General features: G+C 41.4%; 1 protein-coding gene and 1 long non-coding RNA gene across 5 annotated transcripts in view; one reads left to right on the plus strand and one right to left on the minus strand.

Moving 5' to 3' along the window:
* AGMO (alkylglycerol monooxygenase) overlaps positions 1–19742 on the plus strand; it is a 339051-nt gene that overhangs the window by 250353 nt on the left and 68956 nt on the right. The window lies entirely within an intron of this gene.
* Positions 1091–18028, minus strand: LOC132250670 (uncharacterized). Its single transcript, XR_009462275.1, has 3 exons — positions 17949–18028; positions 13428–13541; positions 1091–2263 (listed from the first exon to the last, which is right to left on the minus strand). It is a non-coding gene; the product is annotated as an uncharacterized LOC132250670 (long non-coding RNA).

Raw genomic sequence — 19742 nt, forward strand, 5'->3', positions numbered from 1 at the left:
GAGGGAGTGAGGCGCCTTTCATTTTGATCATGGATTTGGGGGGTTTTATCAGAGAATTTGCAATATTTTTATCAAGGAAGACCAGGATCCCTGCACATTACACTGCCCCACCCCATGGGGTGAGGGTAGATGATGAAAGCTGAAGGAGAGGGGGGCCAGAGACAGAATGCTGTTGCAGCCAGAGCGATGAGGAGACTGGTGGCTGGACAAGAACCTGGGAACTGCAGCCTAATCCCTCGTGGGCACATGTAGCTTGCAGGCCAGCTGAGCAGCTCTAATATAGTGTCATTACCTTTTCTGGATATGTTCTAAAAGAAAATAGCAAGCTTGACTCTTTCCTTTTAAGAAAGGGTGTCTATTAACAGTTCCCAGACTTTCCTGATGGTGACTGACCCCCCCTTTCAAGTCCACAACTACACTTCTGGCTGGGAGCACAAATCCTGAATCTCCAATGAGTTTCCAGTCCTGCTTGTAAATTCTACAATACCACATGGGACATGATCCTTAGTTTAGGAATTGTAGTTAGGAGATGGTCCAGGACTTTGGGTGACAAGTGGATGGATGCATCTCACTATAGCCTGAGTGAACCAGCTGTGTGAATAGGATTTAAGACTCATTGCTGTCCCCAGGGTTTCCCTATTGTGACTAGCTTTAAGCAGCTGCTAGTTGAGAATGTTGACTTCAGGGAGCCCCCTGCTCAGTGTGCTTTTGGATCTCATCCTGAGGCAACTCATTCTCCCAATGCACTGTCAGGTGTCCAGGATTCTGGTTTAGGGTATAAAGTTAAAGCACCATAGCATCTAAGTCCTTTACTGGATCTGGGTCTAAGTGGTTGACACTAGGCTTGCCCTGATCATCTGTCATAAAGTATAATGAGCTAATTGAAGGGGGGTGTGGGAATCAGCAGTGAATAAGAATAAATGAGCCCTGGATCTAATGCAACTGAAAAGTCTCCAAGAAACCAGAAGTTCCTCCTACCACAGGTCAAAGCCCTTCCTTCCCTATGGAAATGCGTATCCTTCCTGTGCTTTAACTTTTGTGAGAATCATACAAGAAATGTGACTTTACAAATTTAGTTAGTATAGTTTTAATTATTAGAAACAGCTCTTTCTGTTCATAACATTTTTTCTTTAAACTTTATGTTATGAAAGTTTATTTGAATACTGCAATATAATGCATACCATAAACATTGGCATAGTGTCCAGATTTTGAGAGATTTTTGTATTCAAGACTACGAGCAGATGCTTTTCAGATTTGTCCTAGTATGGTTTTTTCTTTCCAGGAAAAATGAAATAGTTCCTTCAGTATAAATTCTGTTTCTCCTCTTAGGTGGTTTGGTGGAAAGGATGAATAATTCTTACATTAATATAGGATAGCAACTAAACATGGATACACTGAGACTATAAATCCATTCACAGAAATTCAGATTATTCAAATGTCTTATTCTACATATAGTGACAATAAAATTCATTGGTCAAATCACTATCGTATCCTTCCCTTCAACTGAAATATGCTGTGCTGTCTGTTGAACCACCAAGAATTTTTTTTTAAAAAACCTAAAGGTATGAACAAGGGGTTCTATTCATGTTTATTCATTTTTTACTGAAGTGAATAGCCATGAATGTCATCCATTGTTAACGTATGTCCAAAAAATACACCCTCACCACCAAAAACCCTGAAACAAAGAAACATGCATGCAACGGATAACCCTCACAGTGCCAGTAAAAATATGGATGTTATGTCAAAGCATACAAAATAGCCAACTTCAAGATCCATCCAAGAATTTTATCTATAAAACACATGGGAATACTGAATCAACATTTCCCTTCCTCCTCTTCATTCCATGTCAAGTTCTTATTGCCTTCTTCACTGTCTTTGGACCTTCTGTGCATATTTTTTCCAGGAAAAAGCAAATAGTTCTTTAAATATAAATTGTCTCCTTTTAGGTGGTTTGGCTTCCACTGTATTCTAGAGAACTCCACTCTTACTCCACATATATCAAACCAAGAAATGAGGCATTGAAGACCCTAGGAGGGTACTCCCCACCACTGTCTTTCAGCTTACCTCAAGAGCGTCAATGGGGGGGAGAACTTAAGAGTGGGGGATGCCCCAAAATAGCTTTGTTCCCTTATTTCTGGTTTTGGTTCAGGCAGAAGAAGAACAGGTAGCAGGGTGGGCTTCTCAGCGGGGACTGTGCTGGAAGTAGCATAGTTATGACATCAGAGGCTTGTCTTCCTTCCAGAGTCAGGCAAAGAACCAGGAGCTGTGAAGTAGAGATAAGAGACCTGAAATCAAAGGTGTGTAGTGTAGCACAGTCAGGGGCTGATGAAATATTTTTATTATTTTTATTTGGAAAGACATTTTATTTAGAAATTCACTTCAGTTTTTCAAGACCTCAAGAAATTAAATGAAACATAGCAGGCTGAGCAAAATATTTTGTTCTGCTTGACATTATTTCCCCCAATGTAATTTGCAAAAAAAATCATTAAAATAATATTGTTTCTAATTGATCTGAAGCAACTGCAAGTAAACCTCAAGGTCAGCTCTCTTTTCAAAGTACTCTTTTCTGCCACTGTTTCCTCCAACTCTCTGGACTCCTCCCCTCTCCTCCAACATCAGTTCTGACTTGGGCCCTTGACCAGGTCATTGGCTTCAAATTTTGCTGGACCATAGTGCCCTGCATGCCCCCCAGGATGAATTTTGGTTTTGTACATGTATGGTCATGCTGTCATTTACTTAAGAGGGAGTATGGTTAAGTGCTAAAATGGAGGCACACCTTTGATATTTTTTTTAATTTGGCCAGCCTGTAAGTTGTCACATTCTATATTATCAATTGGAATACATTAGTAAGTATCAGAGTAATGCTGCGGCAGGTAATAAACACGTACTTTCATCATTTATTGCAAAATTACTTCTCAAAGGTCAGACTGATGTATAGTACATTTGAATTAATTTTATTCAGTAATACCTGAGATACCCTAAATGAGTCCTTAATCAACTTGAACTTAGCTTCTGACAGATGTACAGAAGTATAGATGGAACCATATGCTCCAATTTAGTGATGGGACAAGAGCTAAAATAAATCAAAGTAGAAATACTTTATTATCAGTTTGTCTTTTGATCAAATTTCACTTTGTTATCCAGTTTACAAAACTGGAGCAATGTTATGAATTTTTAATTTTGTAATGAAGTGTGGCATGTTATATTTTGTAATATTTGGATATCTATAACAAATGAGGAAACCAGTTTTGGTCAAATAATCATACTTACCAGTTTTGAAAAGCTCCCTCCTAAAAATTATAGGAACTAGTAGAGTACATTTAGGGCTGGGAAAACCTCAGTAACCTGCTCATTTGCCACTGCTAATCATGACATTTTGCATATTTTTTTCAGATTAAAAAGTAAAGTATATCAGGAGAATGTTAGGATGCTCTGGTTCATTATTAATAAAACAGGGAATGACAAAGTTAACATTATACATAGAACTTTTGTTGTTCCCTTGTGTATATGGGTTATGATGCAATCCTTATTTATGTATTCACATTGAGATACATTTCTCAAATAAAAATAAAAATATATGATACGTAGTCGTATATAACATCTTGCAGTATAACATCTTACAATTATTTTTGAATGCCTGCTTAATTATCATAATTATTCAATATATTTTATTGACCTAAACTTGTGCTATAATTTCCCTCTACTGTAGACTTCCTTTTCAGTTTCCAACACATCCTTCAATTAACTGAAGCTGTGTCTATCAATTTATAGAAGTAAAATAGTATCGTTAGAAAAAGAGGGGGAATTGTATAGGTAATTATCAATCTAGTTTGTTGTATATGTATTAACACCAGAGCCAGGCTTAGGTACAGTTTAGGATATTAGTTATCCTAGCCAAAAATGTCCATAGTTACTAAATAAATAATACAATGAAAAATATGTTTTACTTATGTGCCAGTGAAAGAGAATTCAGCAGTTTTAATCTCTTTTTGCTAGAGGAGTGAAAACTTTTGAATTGTACATTAATATTTTCCACCAACCGTTCAGTCACTGTTAGTATTTTCTGTGCACATGGTTAATATCACGTAGACATCTACTGCTCTGAAATACAATATTGGCCCTCTTGTGGAAAGCAGCAGTATTCAAAACTAGCCACTATCTTCTCTCAGTTAGAGAAAGAGCACTAAGAATTGAGTGCTTTAAGCCTCATCAGTTTAGAATAAAATACAGTAAATCTTAACATATTTGGGCTGAGGGTGAGGATTCTCTATATTAATACATGTCTAGAGAACTATGGTAATCTTGATAAAGATTTATGTTTAAAGCCAAAATTTTCAAAAAGAGAGGCCACATCCTAGGTCATTATATCCATTTCTAGGTCTTATGATGGGTCTTAAAGGGCTTAAGGCCTGGGTTGTTTTATTTTTTAAGAACCATTGAAATGGAATTTTAATTGGCCCAATTTGTAGTTACAGGTTCACAACTGCATGCAGCCTATGCCACTATCAGTGTACTGGTACGTTTAAAATGGTATCAAAATAAAGCCTTAATACATTTTTTATGAGAATGGAAATCATATCAAATCTAAGTTCTTGAAATATTTGGGTACATTTTTAAAATTTATAGTTTGGACTGTAATGGAAGTGCTAAATCATCATAAGAAATATTATTCTGTGACTTTTCTAGCCCAATTTTAGAAAATTATGCCTTTCCGCTTCCAGTAGGAAATTAGATTTTGTAGAGAATACACAATCAGGCCCTGTATTCAGGTAAGTTGGATAACCTTTAGATAACCTAAACTTCTTACCTGGAAACATTTGTCCATTACTCATATTGTGATATCCTGAAGCATGGAATGTAAATACAGTAAAAGCCGCTTTATCCGGCGCTTTATTAACTGGCATGCTCCATTAACTGGTATGCTGATCGACACAGCAAAAGCAAAACTAGAAGTCCCACTTCCAGTTTTCCCAAGTCCCACTTTGGCTGACTTTGGACCACGGCCTGGGGCAAAGCAGCCTGGGTGGGACCTCCCTCTACCTATCCCCCAGCACACTGATGGTAGGGAGGGGCAGCGGTGCACGGGATGGGGCAGGAGGGGCGGCAGCCTGAACAGGCAAAGACGCCTGTTTGTACCTCTCAGGTAACTGGCATATTTGGTTATCCGGTACCCCCATTCCCCATGGGTGCTGGATAACAGAACTTTTGCTGTAATCAGGTCAAAATATCTGACCCCCCCCCCCCAATAGCTTTCTCAAATAGGATTTCCATGAAAAATGTTTGAAATAGAAAATATCACATTTCTGTTCTACGTGATCAAATCAAGACATTCACACACTTCTTGTGCCTTCTGAAAGTCCAATATCTGTTTCAAATTACAAATCAACAGGCATGAGTCAGTACCAATATGTCTGGGAAGTTAATGCAAATGTTCAAATGCAAGATTAACCCTTAAGAACTTTCTCCCACTGATTAAAAAGATCTTCAATCCAGAGCATATCTGAATGTTCTGAAGACTCTCTCTATGACTCAACATTCCCTTAAACTTTAAATCTATTCTTCTGTTACTAGATACATCGTTCTGAAATCCACGATAGTGGCTGCTGTTTCTTGTAGACTTGAAATTTCCAAGGCATACACACAAAAAAACCCTTCAAAGGTGTACATATTATGCATGCTGCCAACATAATTTATCTAGTATTTGGCTATAATTGATTGTTTATCTTGCATATTAACTTGGGACAACCAGGAAGTCTTGATAGTTCAAGCCCCTACATGGTAGTCAGTAAAATTAAGATGTTTGAACTGGCTATATGTATAATAATTATTTTGTCTTTAAAAGGAATATTCCATTTATTTCATTTACGGCTTTCTCTAAACTGACAAATTTAAAAAAATCTGATATGAGCTTCCTTTAAGCATGTTTTATATATTAAAATAATTTGTTTTCAAAAGGTTACTGGCATATCTCCTTTCCCTTAGGTATCTTGTTGGTTACAGAGAAACTGATTAACAGTGGGCCTTATTGAATCTCAAATGATGTCAACTCTATAAAGTAAACTACAAGACCAAATATGTTTTAATTTAATTATGTTTAATTAATTTAAATATTTTTATAAGGAGATTTAAGAAATTACACATAAGTCTTCAAACATATGGCATTTTTTAGGTAACAAATGAATACGCCATTGGAAGCTGTGACAGTTTTAGAAACAGTATTTCAACACACATTATTTGAGTACAGGCAGTCCTCAGACTTACACATTTGGTTCCTGAAAAACATGTCTTAATTTGAAATGTCGTAACTAGGAACCAGTTTTCCCATAGGAGCAATGTTATAAATGGAGGCCTAGTTCCTTTTATGACACTCATACAGCTATGTCCAGCTGATATGTCTGGTGTGGTGAAAGGGGAGGGGGAAGGGAAGGGGTGTGAGGGGTAGATCAAGGCCCCTTGCGGTGAGGGAGGGGCTGGGACTGGGGCAAGTTGCTCATCTGGTGGCTCCTGTCACAGGTCCAGGAGGGCATGGGGTGGGCAGGTGCCCTTAGATCTGCATGGGGTGGATCAGGCGGGGTCATGGCTGCACCGGACTGCCCTTGGAGCAGGGATTACACCCTTCTGCTGCTCAGACAGGGCAGGTTAGGGCAGGCATAGGATGGGTCTGCCGCACTGCCTATGGGCAAGCAGCGTGCAGTGTCAGGAGCCTCCCCCTTCCCCCCGGATGAGCCACGGCTCCATCCCACACCACCCTGACTCAGGTGGGCGAGTGGTGGCAGGGCATGGCGGGGGGCGTCTGCTCCTGGATTGCAATGGGGCGGGGCATGGTTCATAGCCGCCCCCCCCATAGGAGTTGCTGCATGCCCGGAGTGCAACCTGGTGCAACCCTGGCCCTGCCTGCCCTGCCCCCATCCAGAGGCACCTCTCCCCCATGCCCTGCCACCACCCGCTTAGCTGGGGCATGGTGGCTGTGGGATGGAGCCTCAGCTCACCATGGGGGGTGACTCCCAATGCTGTGTGAGTGGCGGGAGGGCATAGCTCCCGCTTCCAGCACAGCCCTGGCCCTGCCTACCTTTCCCTGCCCCATGCACATCTGCCCCCCCCCCATGCTCTCCTGGATGATTGGTGGGAGCCACCAGAGAAGTGACTTGCACCAGCCCCAGCCCCTCCCTCACTGTGGGGGGGGGGCGGTCCTTGACCTGCCTCCCCACACCCCTTCCCTTCCCCCTCTCCTTCCAGCACATCAGACTTACCAGCTGGATGCAGCTGTATGAGCATTGGAAGGTTGAAACAGTGTGTCAATTTATAAACATCTTAAGTGCTGTTCATTGAACTTGAAGAGCCACAAGTCAAGGACTGCCTGTATTTTCAAAGTCATTTACTTATGTACGTAAGTAGGCATATATAGAGAAGACATCTGATACCAGAGGGCTCCTTAGCCTTTTTAGCAGACCAAGGCACACAAGATGCTGTACCCTCTAGAAGTTGAAGCTAGATAACTTCACAAATAACACACCATATTTAGTCAAATATAAGAGAATTCTGAATGTAAGATGACCCCACAATAGTTAGATTCTATATATAGGAAATGTATAAATTTGTTATAATTTTCCCATATAGAAGCCAAGTATTGGAAGATTGTCTTGAATTCACTCACCACTGCTAGAAAAGGGAAAGCGGTGGATGGGGCAAGGGGCGGCAGGCCCCTTACTTTGTGCCCCCCCCCCACTTCTTTACCCCGCAGTCTTCTGGCCCCCCTGCCACCACTCTCCCATCCCCAGCTCCCCACAATCTCTGCCCCTCTCCATCAATCTTTGGCCCCTCCCCCAACTCCCCAGTCTCTGCCTCTTCCTCCCTCTGTTCCCTAGTCTCTGTCCCTTCCCCCCAGCTCCATCCAGTCTCTGCCCTTTTCCCTTCCCTCTGCTCCCTGCAGTTTCTGTCTCTTCCTCTCCCACCTACCCCTTACGGTTAGACACTGCTTGGGCTGCTCCACCCTGGAGTACAGCACATGGAAGCTCAGCCCTTGCCTGGTCATGCAGCAATGTTGGCACTGCTGGTTGGCCAGGCAAGGGAAGGAGTTTCCATGTGCTCTGTGCCTGAAAGATAGCCACAGCTTGGCTCCTACTCAGGCTGGGGTAACAGTAAGGGGTTGGGAGGAAGATGGGTGTGGGGCAGAAGCTGCAGAGGGGAAACAAGAGGAAGGGGCAGAAGCTGCTGTAGGTCTAATTTTGGCCTTGACCTGGGCTCAGGGCCAGAGTTAGAGCTGCAGCATCCACCTGTTCTCCCCTCTACTTTGTATCCAAATGTAAGTTGAGGGGCTTTATTCCCCATGCATATAGGGGGGAAGCCTCATCTTATATTTACTTAAATACAGTATTTTAAATGATGAGGAAAATTAACCACTGGAACAACTTTCCTAAGGGTACGGTGGATTCTCCAGCACTCTATATCAAGATTGAATGTCTTTCTAAAGATATGCTGTAACTCAGCAGCAGTTATGGACTTGATGAGGAATCAAGGTTTGAAATTTTGTGAGATATTATGCAAGTGGTTTGACTAGATTAACTTTTCTCTGTGGCCTTACAATTTATAAATCTACAAACCCCTAGTTGACAGATCCTTTTGGAGGCCTGCTGACAGGTGGTACAGATTAGAGGTGCCCTTTGGCTGCTCTGATATAAACTGGGGATGAAGTGGAGAATCAGAGATCTCCAAACAGAATTCCTCCCATCTCTGCTGCCCCAGCAAGAACGAACACAGCAGAGAAACATTTCCCATTACTTTGGCCAACAGCATTTTTCTAGTCATAGGACTAAAACATTTTATCTATGACCACACACACACACACACACGTATGTATATTATGTATACACACACACATACACGTGTGTATATATGTATGTACATGTACACACACACGCACACTATATATAAAATCACTGATTCCCAAAGGGTACGCCAGGGCATACTTATGTGCCACAAGAGCAGTGAAAGTGTGCCATGAAAAATGGCCTGTATATGGCCCCAGCTGTGCCAACCCTGTTTGGCAGGATGAGGCTTGTGGACCGGTGAGTGAAGTATGCCGTCAATTTTAGTGCAGAAAAAATGTGCCCCAGTTCTAAAAATGTTGAGAAACCTAAGTTTTTTACTGAGATATATGTATATTTGTGTGATATATTTATCTATTTATTCTCCCACAGAGATCTTGTCCTTTACCCAGATAGTCACCACGAATGATAATCTGTATAAAACTTTACAGTCATTTATACATGTCAGTGTTGAATAGTCACCTTGTTCTTTTTCTGAAAGGATCGGTATATAAACATAACCTTAATTTCTCAATGGCTTTTCCATCCTTGAACAAATTTAAAAGCATTCCCTCTTTTTAAAAAAAAACACCAACCCACTATTTGACAAATGGTTGGGCTATTAAATCATGGGTAAAAGCAGAATATTATCTGTTGTGATAGTATGATAATATTATCTTTTATGATAAAATACCATCTTTCAAAAGCTCAGATTATTTAACAAATAAAAAGGCAAATTCAACATTGCAATCAAGTTATACGTCTGATTGCCCTTTTAAAACCCTAGCTTTACAGAGAGTGAAAATGCATCCTTGTTAGTATTTTTAATTAAATGAACAGAGTTCCAGAGTGCAGGTGGTGTCATCTTGGGCTTTATCTTGTCAAGTCTCATAAACTGAACTAGATTGGAAATAAAATACAGGCAAATTAAGTGAACACTTCTGAATATTTGCTATCTGAGAGTATATTTTGCAAGCTTTCTTGATTGTGGCAATTGTTTTTAGTGTGTCCCAAATTGTCATAAGTAATTTATATTTTTATGGTAACCATAAGGTATATCTGTACAGTAAGCTAATTAAAATATTAGACAAATTATAAGCAGTAAGTAGTAAATCACATGAGATGCTGTTAATTGTCATTTATCAGGAAGTTCATAGAAAGCCACAAACCAAAACTGTTAAGACAGAAGTCAACATTTCTCTGAGATTCTGAGGTATTGTGCTAACTGGAGCACCAATAGCAGGCAGCAGAAATTTTGTGAACCAGGAATTTTGCCAACCTGCAAAGGCAGAAGTCCAAGTGATTTTTTTTTAAGCCAGCTAGATTTTCCATTTTGAATCAAAGTAATCACTGCCCAACAGAATCCCCAAGTCCCTGCTTGCATGTCAGTTAAAATTAATGTCTGGGTTTTTTTGCCATCTGTATTGAATATAAGCAAAAATGGTATCACAACAGCCTGAAAAAAATGCACAAAGATTTATAAACCGTTTAAACATTATGCATGAGTAATATTTATAGGACCTGATTCTGCTAAATGCCTAGCTCCCTTAACTTGGAGTATGTCAGTGAAAGCCAAATTTATTTAGTGCCTTGTATAAGATCAAGCCTCACTTACAGGGTGGTTGAAGTAGAGCAGGATTTGTCAACTGGGCTGCTATAAAACCCACTCAGGAGTGCCATGGTACAGACACCACCTCTGCTCTTGCATCCAGGTAGACTGCCCGGCACTCAGGGCTGCAGTGCATGTGCCACTTCTCCTGCATTAGGGTTCTGTGATAACCCTAGAGCACGCTTGTGTTGTAACATTTTCCAGTATGCCTCCCCCATCTTCCCTCACCCTCCTCCAACTCCTCATGGAAACAGAGGTGCCAGGACAGTTCCACCTCCCTCGTATGCCTCTGTTTCCAAGAGAGACTGTACCGGGTCAGACCAAGAAGGGAATTGCCTGCTTTGGGATGATCAGGTTTCAACAAGAGTGCCACCACATTTAAAAAAAGCTATGGAGAGTGCCCTAACACAAATTAGAAAAGGTGAGAACCACTGGAATAGAGGGAACTGGTTTCTGTGTCTATCATAGACTAAGTTCTATAGAATAAATGTAGTTTGCTCAGTGTAATTTCCCCATGGGCATTTATTCACAGTAGATTTCTGCACTGAACAGCCTCATCTCGGGAGCAACAAGCATGTTATGGGTCAGTTTAGAGTGCATTATAGTGAAATGATTTTGCAACACAAAAACTGCCACTGGGCAAGAAATTCAACACAATATATGTTAGTTGACTGTTGTTCTGGCTGCAGCATGAATCTGGAATATATTTTTCTGCAGCCAGTATAATAATTACTTGATTTCATGACCACTAACATTCAAGAACCCTGCCTCCTCCTGACAAAAGTGAATTAAGTGTATTAAGTGTCAGATGTTGTGAATAATGGTAGGCATGTTTTTAATGATTATTTTGATTCCATGTAAATAAAATGGCAAAAGCGCAAGATATCTAACTAATGAAAATATAATCTTCCCTCTTGGAACTCTGTGTATGTGCAAATATATATGTGCATGTATTATTTATATATGCATAAGTTTATATACATACACATATATATATCTACATTGATATCTATAATATAGACAGAATTCAACAGAAACCTGGTTGAATGCTGAAAACACTGTGTAGAAAACACTCACTAATTTTATCCAGAGATCTTTTACCCCTGGAAGCAGTTGAGGAAAGATACATTAGAAAAAGTAGTTACCTCTGTACTAAGGAGAAGAGAGTGTAATATGTTTTGTCTTTGAAACAAAGACTTTTGAGCATCTTCCAAGTTCACCAAGGTAAGTTCAATGATTAAGTCCAGTAAGGTCAAGTAGGAAGAGAAAGGTCATATAAAGGAGAATAAGAGGGAAGTTCTGTATGGAGCAAGGCTTTTTAAATCATGCTGTCTAAAAATCAAGCAGTAACTGCCCTGCAGGGATAAGTGGGTAAAAGTACACCTTTTATGCCATGACTGTTGGGCAGAGGTGAGCTCATATTTAATTACTGGGGTTGTCATAAAATTATAATGAAAAAATGGACACCTTTGCTAACACGATCATAACATTCTTATAAAATAAGGAGTCCAAATAACTGCAGCTTTGATCACTTACTAAACTGAATCCTTTTGAAAGTTTTTAATGTTTGTTTAAATCAAATTGAGTAAAAAAAATAATTCTTTAAATAAAAACCAAACCTACTTCACGAGGCTTGAGCCAAGTTGCTCAGCTATATAACTGCTCTCAGCAGCAGCTGCTCCTGAAAGAATTACTCAGAGAGAGCAGAGATAGAGTTTAGTATGACATGCAACTGAGTGATGACTTATTTCACTGCAATACATGATTTATGTTTTTGACTATAAAGGGTACATATGGCTTTATACATTGGAAGCACTTGTGCTCATGAAGTATGTGAGTATTCAGTATAACCACATCTACATTCATGACTTCAATGGGATTTATTCTTGCCCTGGGAGGGAAAATAGGGCCCTTCGTGGGTGTTTTGGGGTTTTTTTGTCATGCTTACCAGTGCATGCTCTTCATCTTGCTCTGTTTCCTTCAATGTATTTGCATGTTTGAACTGAAAGATACCTTCACAATACAATGAATAATATAAAAAAAAAAGTGCAATGTACGTGCTTTAGTGTGACACTATCTCAGCACCAGGCAGCAAGAGGCAGAATTAGCTAGCTTTGCATGTATTAGCTCCCCAACTGAAAACAGTATAGCTGCATTAGCATGACACTACAAGGACCAGAACTAACTAGCCTAGTCAGGGCACTAAACTAAGATAGAGTATGGGATTTCAGTACAATGCTGCCTGCTGCTGTGGAAATGTGCAGCAAATCTCACTGAATCAGCATTGGGGAATTATGTATAGCATTGAACCACTGGTTGGAACCATTGTATTATAATGGTTATCTACATGTCTTGGGTCAAAACTGCTTTCAGTACCATCAATATTACAACACTCCCTGTGATGCCATGGCTTTTTAAAACAAATACATTAATTAACACTCTTTACATGTGTAAAGAAAAGTTTTCAATTAGCAATAATTGCACCTCAAATTAACCTAATTGGCTGCGATATTTTAATACACTAGGCCAGATTCCAAGCTGTGTGGTCTGTAAGCTACATCTCTCCTCTGGGGATACTTGAATAATGGAAGAATCTTTTGTTGCCCTCAAGATGCAACAGATTAGGAACAGAGCAGGGATGAACCTGATGCCATTTCTGATGTTCGCTGGTGCCAACTCTTCTTGGGGCATTTTTGCTTCCACTTACGAATAGCTTATTTTGGTTTAGCTTAAACTTGATCTCAACTCAGTTAAATGAAACTGAAAATAAGCCTTTACAAAAAATGCCCATACAATTTTGTACACCTTTAAACCATGCGTTAAATTAAACCAGTGCGACTTCACCATGCAGATCGGCTCCCTAAGTAAACTGGACAGAGCACAGTCTTGGCCTACCTTTCATTTAATTTCTTCTTTAGTTGCAAGATGTTTGTTTCGCTCAATTAATACATTTTAAGCTTTAACTGCCTGTTGAAGTTCTGTTGGAGGAACACTTCTTACACAGTCCATCTTACCTTTTGTAATTTACTAGACTTTTGATAATTTATTTGCTAGGTGCTCTTTCTGTTGCCTTGGAAAAACAGCTGTTGGCTTGTCAAAAGAGAATAGAGCCAGTTTAACTGTTCACCCTAAAAAAAAAAAAAATAAAAAAAAAAATTGCTTCATTTGTTCTTCCTTTGGAACTATGATTATTTGAAAGCAAAGTCCTGTTTTCTATGATCCACTGTCAGTTTCCCTGAGAACAGGATCAGCAACCAGAATCAAAATAGTCAGGACTCCTTTAAATTGTACCAACTAGAGCAGAGCGGATGATGATTTTCCAGTACTAACAGATACAATTTACAGTGAAATCTATTAGCTTGTGGAACACTCTTCATAGTATAATGTATAAGCTCTGTTCTTTAGGATATTTAAAAGGACTAGAAAATACAGCATAGAGGATGGGATGTTTTACATTTAATAACTCATAGCTTCATGATTTTGATTCTCCAAGTTTCACCAAGTATTGGAAACACCGACCTATGCAAAGATACTCAAAGTATTTGTAGGAAGGCAGTGAGACCACTGTTCCTTTTACCTACACACCTTACTTCTATAATAAAAAATATCTATGAAATATATGTATTGAGCAACAAACTGCATAATGTAACGTAATTAAAATATGTCTGAGATAAATCTTTTGTTTTGAAATTGTCCAATCAGAGTGTTCAACACAATTACTAAGATAGAAAAATAGAAGGCTGGAAGTGATTTTAAGAAGGTCATCTAGTCAAACACCTTGTGCAGAGCAAAACCATACCTTTTCAAACCATACCAGCCAACTGCGTGTCCAAGCTATACTTAAAATTTTGCAATAATAGAGGTTCTATAATATCTCTTGGTAATCTGTTCTAGTGCTTAACCACCCTCATAATTAGAAGGTACTTCCCAGTAGTCAGTCTATATTTCCCTTGTCACAAATAAGACTGTTACTTCTTGCCCTGTCCTTTGTGAACACAGAGAATAGTCTATCACTATTATCTTTACAGCTACCCTTTACATATTTAAAGACACTTATGAAATCCTCAACCTTCTTTTCTGCATACTAAACAATCCTAGTTCTTTCAAATTTTTCTTGTACTGATGTTTTTTACTGATCTTGTTTTGTTAGGGTCTTCCTGGATTCTTTTTAATTTGTCCACATCTTACCGGATGTATGGTGTCCAAAACTAGACACAGTACTTCAGGTGAGGCCTTAACAGTGCTGAATATAGAAGAAGACTACTTTTCCCTGACTGTTGAGTGACGCTCCTGTTATTACATCCCAGTATTTTATTGGAGTAATATATATAAAAGCACACTATTGACTTGCTATTGACTCTCCAGCTTGCAGTCCACTATAACTAGGGTGACCATATGCCTTGAGCAAACTGGGACAGTCCCGGCTTCTGTAGTCTAGTCCTTGCCAGTTGGTCAAAAGCCCTGGACTAACTAAATTGGTGATGTATAACATAAACTTCCATAAGCAGAGGGCTTGCTTCATCAGCAGGCTGCCTGATTGCCTGTCTGGTGCACCATGCCATTCCATGTCCCCACCAGGCTCTTTGGGACTTTTGATAAACTGGCCAGGACCAGACTATGGAAGCTGGGACAGTCCTGGTTTTCCCAGAATGTATGGTCAATCTAACTATAAACGTTAGGTCCTTTCCTGTAGCTCTGCAGCCCTAGCAAGTCATTCCCCAGTTTGTATTTGTTCATTTGGTTGTTCCATCCAAAACAAGTATTTATCCGTATTGAATTTAATCTGATTAATTTGGACAATTTCTCTAATTTATCAAGGTCATTTTGAATCCTAATCCTATCTGCCAAAGTGTCTACTAGCCCACTCAATTTGGTATCATCTGCAAACTTGCATATTGTGTTCTCAGTTTTATCTCAATAATTGCTGAAGTTATTAAACAGTCAGAAGGCAGGACAGATTTTCACCCTTATAGACTAACTAAATCAGAGATGTATACCATAAGCAGAGAGTTTACTTTATCAGAGCTGGGAAGGGACTGCAGGAAGCAGAACTGCTAAATAGAAAGCAGTGATTAAACTACAAAGGGTAGGGAATAGGGGAAAAAAGGAAGGGCACTGCTTGGGAGCAGCAAAGTGGGTAGGAGAGAGAAAAATGAAGTAATTAACTAATTGAAGGGCATAGGGTTTATAGAAGCTAATCCAGGTAATGGGATTAGAATCCGGAATCTCGGTTTAGACCATACTTGTCCATACAGTCCAATATATGGATGGATTCTTGTTCAGTCATTTCTTGTACAAATTCATTTTTTAAAGTTTTGTTTTCTAAGAACAGCCACTCTGAGGTCAGCAATGGAATGCCCAGGTAAATTAAAGTATTCTGCCCTAGCCTTGTTTGTCTTTCTGGTAGTGATGTCAGATTTCATAGATTTCATAGACATTAGGGCTGGAAGGGACCTCGGAAGATCATCGAGTCCAGCCCCCTTCCCAAAGGGCAGGAAGTCAGCTGGGGTCATAGGATCCCAGCAAGATAAGCATCCAGTTTTCTCTTGAAGGTGTTCAATGTAGGCGCTTGAACCACCTCCGGTGGCAGGCTATTCCAGACCTTGGGGGCTTGGACAGTAAAGAAATTCTTCCTTATGTCCAGCCTGAAACAGTCTTGTAGTAGTTTATGACCGTTCGACCTAGTCGTCATTCCTTGGGGTGCTCTGGTGAACAAACGTTTCCCCAGATACTGGTGGTCACCCCTGATAAACTTATGGATGGCCAGCAGATCACCCCTGAGCCTGTGCTTTTCCAGGCTAAAGAGCCCCATGGCTCTCAGCCTGTCATCGTAGGATCTGCTTCCCTGACCTCTGATCATGCGCGTGGCTCTTCTCTGGACTCTCTCAAGCTTCTCCACATCCTTTTTGAATTGTGGAGCCCAAAACTGGACGCAGTACTCCAGCTGCGGCCTCACCAAGGCCAAGTACAAGGGGAGAATGACGTTCTGGGATTTGCTTGAGAAGCATCTATGGATGCAAGCCAGCGTTTTGGTTGCTTTACTAGCCGCAGCATCGCATTGCAGGCTCATGTTCATCTTGTGGTCAATGATGACCCCCTCTTTCTTCCATAGTGCTAGCCAGCATAGCACTGCTGAGCCTATAAGGATGCTGTGGGTTTTTCCTCCCAAGGTGGAGAACCTTGCATTTATCGGCGTTGAACATCAGATTCTCGTCCGCCCACTTGCTGAGCCTGTCCAGGTCAGCCTGGATCACCAGATGAATGTTCATTCATTCTTACACACAGGGGTTGCCCTGCCTGTCCAATATAAGTAGCAGAGGGGAACTATAAGTTGGGAATGGTGTATATGACATTGTAGAGGTTAACCTCAGACATTTTAATCCATGTTATTTGGTCATTGATGAGGGGGCACAGTTGGCATCTGGGTCCAGAGCAAGGTCTGATGCCCTGGTCAGAATAAGAGCTAGGTAATCTCTTGCTGGAGACATGCCATTGGATAGTAGGGGCTGCCTGTAAGCCAAAACAGGTTTGTTTCCCCATGGCTACCTTGAGATGGTCATAATTTTCCAGGAGGGGTTGGAAGTCATTAATGATATATCTAAGGTGCTCAAGCTGGGGCCTGTAAGTAACAATCGAAGGGGTTGTCCTTGTCTCAGGGTTGGTATTGTACTAGGTTGGACTTGGGGCTGAATCTAACTATATATTTGGATGGCTACAGCTTTAGAATTGTAACTCCAGAAATCCCTGTTCCAAGTTGTAACAGGGGGCCTCCTTGGGGCCGATCTCCGTGGCCCGCCCACCTGTTCTTGGGCCAAGCGCCTGCCTTCTCACCCGCCACGCCTTGGTGTTAATTGATTCATTTATAGATGTCACAGGCAGGAGGCTGCCCATTTTAGTGCCCCAATGCCAGGGGGCGCTCTCTGCAGCTCCTATCCTCCCCAATGCTGCAGCCCAAGCCTCGCAGATGGCATCTTGGTGTTCACCTAGTCACCAGCCCCCACACTGGGCCCCAGAATTATCCTACCGGACCTCCATGATCCCTCCAATCAGGCAGCCTCTCCACCTTCATCCAGGCTACCTAGCCCCCCAAAGCCATTTTCCCCTCTCGGGTATGGTCCCCCCGGGACCTTCGGCTACTAGCCCTGGCCCACCTCCAGGCCAGTCGGGACCCCAGGCCCCTGGCTCTTGGGCATCCCTCACAGTAGGCCCCTGGCCCTTTTGACTCTCTTGGTCCTGGCCCCAGCATGGGCCAGTCAAGGGTACTCTTTTGTTCGGGCTGGGTCTCTAGCCCCTCTCTCTCTCCTAGGATCCACCTTCCGGGCCCCTCAAACAAACAGGGTTACCCACCCGGTGGTGGGGGCAAGGGGTTAAGGCACCCCAACCCGCCTTTCACCAGGGTGATAATTGGCCTGCCACTTCCTGGGGGCTCCCGTGCCACAGAGCCCCACCAGACCACCCACTCCCGGCAGGGTGCAGTCTTAGGTCATGCCCAGGACTAGGAACCTCCTTACCATCCCCTACAGCTCTTCCCTTACCTCCAGATTGTTCTCAGCAGCCCTCCAGCCAGACAATGTTGCTGCCTAGCCTCCAGCAGCCAAACTGCCCTGTTTATATAGGCAGCCCTTAACTCCCAAAATGGCTGCCCTCGTCAGGCACCTGGTGGCTGCCAGCTCCAGGCCCTTAAAGTGGCAGGCACACACAGTGCCCTGCCACACAAGTCTTTAAGGTGTGCATCTCAGGTGGTGGGATCAGAGCAGATACGGTTGTAATATAGAACTTAGCCGAAGATGATGGATCTAGTGCTGTGTTTTAGGATAAGGGCTGCTAGTGTGGAGGTAGTTCTAGTGATTGGTTAGTTTCCAATACAATGTAGTGACATTAAACCATACCAAACCTGGAAGAGACCCCTGAGGAAGCTCTCTTTATGCCTCATCTCAATTATGTGAGAGGCAAGGATTTCTCACTCCTCTTAGAGATTGAGTCTTAGATGAGTACTCTTTGAGCATAATGATCCAACCAGCTATGTAGTCATCTGACAAGCAGTTTCATCTACACTGTATTTTGTTAGCTAACAAATGAGAATGTAATGGGAAACAGTGTTAAAAGTGTTGCAAAAGCTGAGACATATACACTGCTTTTGCCCCGTCAGCAAAGCCACAAAGTCACCTAGACATAGAAGGAAATCAGATTGGTTCAACATGACTTATTCTTGACAAATCCATATTAGTAGTTCTTGATCACCTTTATCCTCTACAGGTTTAGAAATGGATTCTGTTGTAATATAGGTACTCCTCACTTAACGACCTACCTGTTTAACGACCGCGCGGACTTACGACCAGCTCTCCGAGCAGTCGGTATTGTACCAAACGTATTGTGGAAATGGCAGCGCAGCGTCTCAAGCCAAGGCACGCAGTATCAAGGGGCGGCTCCTCACTTATCGACCAATTCACTTAACAACCTAGTCGCAGGAACGGAACTCAGTCGTTAAGTGAGGATTGCCTGTATGCTCTAGAACATAGTTTGTTGGTTGTAGCTGTGTAGTCTAAGGACATAGGCAGACAACATTCTTTAGGTAAATGTGATCTCTTTTATTAGACCAACTAAATAGTTGGAAAACATTGGTTTTTGCAAGCTTTTGGGTACAAACACCCTTCTTCAGGCACAGGGAGAGTTTGTTGTTTCTTTGTGTTCTCTCCTGAGTAGAATGAAAGCCAGCATGCAAAATGCAGGTCTGTAAAAATGTAAATGCATTGCAGTGAGGATTAGAGACCCTAAGAGACAATAGGTGAGAGATAGGGGGCAGGAGGGTGGGGAGGAGAAAGCAGGAAGAATGTAGCTGGTAAAATGAAGACAGGTTACTTGGGGTTATCGGATGGCAGGCAGGTTATAATGTGCCATAAATCCAATGTCTATATTTAGTCCATGATTTTTTGTATCCAGTAGATTTGTGAAGTGAAGTTCATAGGCTCGTTTACAAAAGGCGTTTTGTAAATTCCCTTTGAGGATTAGAACTGAGAGACTTGAGAGAGAGTGGTTACCTTGTGAGAAACATGCAGCCACACATAGTTTGATATTTTTGTCTTCGATAGATTTTTGGTGTGTGTTCATTCTGGTATGCAGTTGTTCCTTGGTTTCTCCTACATATTTTCCATCTGGGCATTTAGCGCACTGGATGAGATATTACATTTCTGGAGATGCAGGTGTAAGATCCAGGAATGGTGATGGTTCTGTTGTGGAGTTTAGTTATTGTGGGAGTGGTGATGTGTTGGCAGGTTTTACATTTTTTGCATACAGTATGCTTTGGGCCATAGGAAGTTTGCTTGCGGTGG

This window comes from Alligator mississippiensis, chromosome 5, assembly GCF_030867095.1.
Source record: "Alligator mississippiensis isolate rAllMis1 chromosome 5, rAllMis1, whole genome shotgun sequence".
Lineage (NCBI taxonomy): Eukaryota > Metazoa > Chordata > Crocodylia > Alligatoridae > Alligator > Alligator mississippiensis.